Here is a 4,067-nt window from a genome sequence, read left to right as displayed (position 1 = left end):
GCCAAAACATACATCAAGTGAATCAATAGAACACCCCATTATCACCATGGGTATCCCATGCAAGACATACATCAAGTGTTCTCAAGTCCATAACATTATTCAATCCGATAAAAGTGAAACCTCAGAGGTAAAACTCAATTCATAGCAAGAAGATAGAGATGGAGAAACACCATATGATCCAACTATAGTAACAAAGCTCGTGGTACATCAAGATCGTGCCAAATCAAGAACACAAGGGAGAGAGATCAAACACATAGCTACTGTACATACCCTCAGCCCCGAGGGTAACCTACTCCCGCCTCGTCATGGAGACCATCGGGATGATGAAGATGGACTCCGATGATGATTTCCCCCTCCGATAGGGTGTCGGAATAGGCCCCGATTGGTTTTTCATGGATATAGAGGCTTGCGGTGGCGGAACTTCCGATCTAGGGTTCTTTTCGGAGGTTTATGTATTTATAAGAATTTTTGGCATCGGTCTCATGTCAAGGAGGTGCCAAGGGGCCCACAAGCCCCGAGCTAGCGCCTCGGGGGGTAGGGCGCAGCTAGGGGGCTTGTGGCCTCCTCGTCCACTTCCTGGCCCAGCTCTAGTGCTTCGGGGTCTCTTTTGGTCCATAAAAAAGAACCCCGATAACGCGCGCCGTTCGGTCTGGGTGGACCGGAGACCGAACGTCACATTTGGGACGGGAGGGTGATCGATCAAACGAGTACGACTCGTTCGGGAGGAGAACACCCCCACCAATCAGGTCCGGCCTTTTTCCTATGAAAGGAAAACGAAAAATAAGGCCCATATTAAGTTGCGATTAGTAAAAAAACCTAGTTTTTCTGTGATTAAAAAACAATGTTCTTTTACACGTTACAATTGCCATGGACTTTTGCCATTCTATGAAAAAAAAATGCCACATTCAAGTTTATGTTTTTTTAAAAATGGCGAAAAATAGGAAAAATCATGGCAATTTGCATCTGTACAATACGAAAAGTTGTGATCACTATGAAGTTTACAGAAAAACGCAAAAGTTGCCGTGAAGTGATATGGTGAAAAAAGTTCTCTCTAGACACATAGAAAATTTTCGGAAAACAATGGAGAAAACATCATAAGTTGTAATGATATTCTGCATGTAATCCCCATGGCAAAAACAAATTTGAAAGAACAAACTTGGCGTGTTCTCAAACTAATTTGTAATGTCCATGACAAATATTCTCCGGATGGACATGGCAAAAAGACACGAACCATAGCAAAAAGTGCATTTAGTTGCCATGGAAAAAGACATATCTATAAACAATACAGATTTTAGTTGCCATGCCAAATTTGCCATGTTTTTAAACATCTACAAACATTGCCACGTTATGTTGAACATCTTTAGTTTCCATGGCAAGTTTGCATATTTGTGAACATGTTAATTAAAATAATTTTTCATGTTTTTGAACAAACTTAATTAAAAGAAGTTACCATGTTTTTGCACATATTAAAAGTTTGCCATGTTTTTGAACATTTTAAAATGCCATGGCGAATTTGTCATATTTTTTGAACATCTGCAAAATGTTCCATGTTTTTGAACATCATAAGTTGCCATGGCAAAGTTTGCCATGTTTTTCAACAATTATAACTTTGCCATGGCAACTTTACATGTTTCCGAATATGTTAATTAAAGAAGTTTGCCATGGCATAAAATGGAGTAAAATTTGCCATGGAAAAATGGTTTAATTTTTGCCATGGCAAAAAAGTAGTACTTTTGCCATGGAAATAAATTTTAAAATGCCATGGTTACACAAGTATATTTAACATGCTATATAGTAAAATGTGTCGTGTTCTATAAATTTAAATTTTCCATAATATTTGAATTAAAATTGTCATGCTCTTTATAATAAATTTGCCATGGCGAGTTAAACTAAAAATTGCCATGGCAACATAACCTAAAATTTGCCATGTGAAAATAAACTTATTTTTGTCATGGCAAAAAGAGGAGTTAAATTTGCCATGGCAAAAATGGAATACTTTTGCCATGGAAATATATTAAAAAATGTCATGGCTATAAAAGTATATTTACCGTGCTACATAGTTAAATTTGCCATGTTCTGGAAATGTAGATTTGCCATCATGTTTAAACAAAAAATTTGCCATGCTCTTTCCAATAAATTTGCCATGGCGACTTGAACTGAAAATTGCCATGGCAACTTAAACTAAAATTTGCCGTGTCACTATTACAAAGATTTCTAAAAACTGCCGTGATGATGTGTGAACTATTACAAAGATTTCTAAAAACATGCCAAGACGATGTGTGAACTCGGTACTCGTGGCAACTTAATCTAGTCACCATAGCAAAAACACTGCATATGATCTAAAGGAAAAACAGAAGCAATCACAAAAAAGGGGATAGCAGCATACCACATGAGCAACAGTAGCAGTTCCTGCTGGCTCGATCGTGGGGGGAAATGGAAGACTAAGCCGCCGACCTCCCCAGATCTTGTTCGAGCCGCAACTCATCCTCTAGCACACCGCCTACGCGAGCACCAACAGCTCCCCCGACGAAGGGCACTGGGCCATGGATGGCCATCAGCTGTTGATGCAGGAAGCCATGCCAGAACCTCCGCGTCGCGCTTGTGTAAGGCGAAACGGCGGAGACGGAGCTCTAGGACGGAAGCCGTGATGTCACCGGCCGTCACGAGCAGCGCCGCGCGCAGCTGCAACCCCGCCATGGTTGCCGCTTGTTGGATCGACGCCGGAGCCGAGGAGACTCCTCTCCCACAGCGGCAAAGGGGATCACCGCCAGAGCGGAAAGGGGCTCTTCTCGCAATGGCAGCCGCATCGAGAGGGTGGAGCAGCCCGAGGCGGAGGCCTCTAATGGCGGCGGGGACGGTCAGCTCGCCGACGGCGGATTCCGATGGCGTCGAGGTCGGCCAGCTCGGCAACGACGGGAGGGGAAGATGAAGGCTGCTCAGCGGCCGCCGCGGCCCGCGGCCGCCGCGGCAGCTCGAGCCGGGCGGCGCGGATCCGAAGAACACCGGCTAGTGCTTCGCGTCGGCGAGCATCGCGGCGACCTGCCCGCGGTCGGACTCCGCCTCACTCGGGTCTCTAGGTCGCCGGCCAGGAGGATTCGGGATGTGGGGAATGGAGTGGGGAGAATGGATAAGGGAGTGGGGTTCGTTCGCGACGACCGCTTCTCCGAACGCTCGACACTGGATGACGTGGCAGGGGTTAGCTTTAAGATATGTGCGTTTTGATCAAGTGGCTCTCGACACGTTCGGAACGAGATGTGAAAATACCGGTCGTCCGGGAGTTATCGATTCCGATAAAAAATCACCGCAAATTTTCAGCCCATTCCGAAAACTTTTATTTCTACACAAAAAATGACACGACGGTAGTTCTGCTGAAAATAGCGTCAGTCCGGATTAGTTCTAATTAAATGATACCAAAACCATATAAAATTGTTGTAAATATGGCATGGATACTTCATAAATTATAGATACGTTGGCGACGTATAAACCATTTGTTTCCGAGGCATGGTCGGATCTCCCTACCATATGTATTGACACTGACCACATGGCTCAGCCGGCAACCATTCTCGCTTGGCGCGTTGTTCATCAAGATAGTGGTATGTCTACACAAGTGCTCATGCATTGGGAGGGCCTTCCAGCCAAATGGGTGACCTAGGAAGATATTGATGACATGCAACAACATTTCCCTTCAATGACTTGCGATCAAGACATTTCTCAAGGAGGGGAGCATGTCATAGAGTCGATACCTGACAATTATAAAGATTAAGGGGAAGAGAGAGGGAACCAGCTACGACGACATACACGAACCTTGTAACACCCCGGATGTAACTTGCCATAATTGTAACTCCAACTCTGCCATTTTTGGTTTAAGTTATGAGATTCCTTTCGTAGTTGGGTTTTGTCTTCGTTTTGCATTTTATTCATGTCATGCAGTTCATATCATGTTCATGCTGTTGCATCATGGCATCAATCATGTGCATCTTCATCTTAGCATGTTGCTTTGTGGCATGATCCTTGGAACCCAAGTTTCATCTCCCCCCCCCCCTCATCACCACCTCTCCTTTCTCTTT

This window comes from Triticum dicoccoides, chromosome 6A (genome assembly GCF_002162155.2).
Source record: "Triticum dicoccoides isolate Atlit2015 ecotype Zavitan chromosome 6A, WEW_v2.0, whole genome shotgun sequence".
NCBI classification, from domain to species: Eukaryota; Viridiplantae; Streptophyta; class Magnoliopsida; order Poales; family Poaceae; genus Triticum; species Triticum dicoccoides.
The sequence above is the reverse complement of the archived record's forward strand: the minus strand, read 5'-3'. Positions refer to the sequence as shown.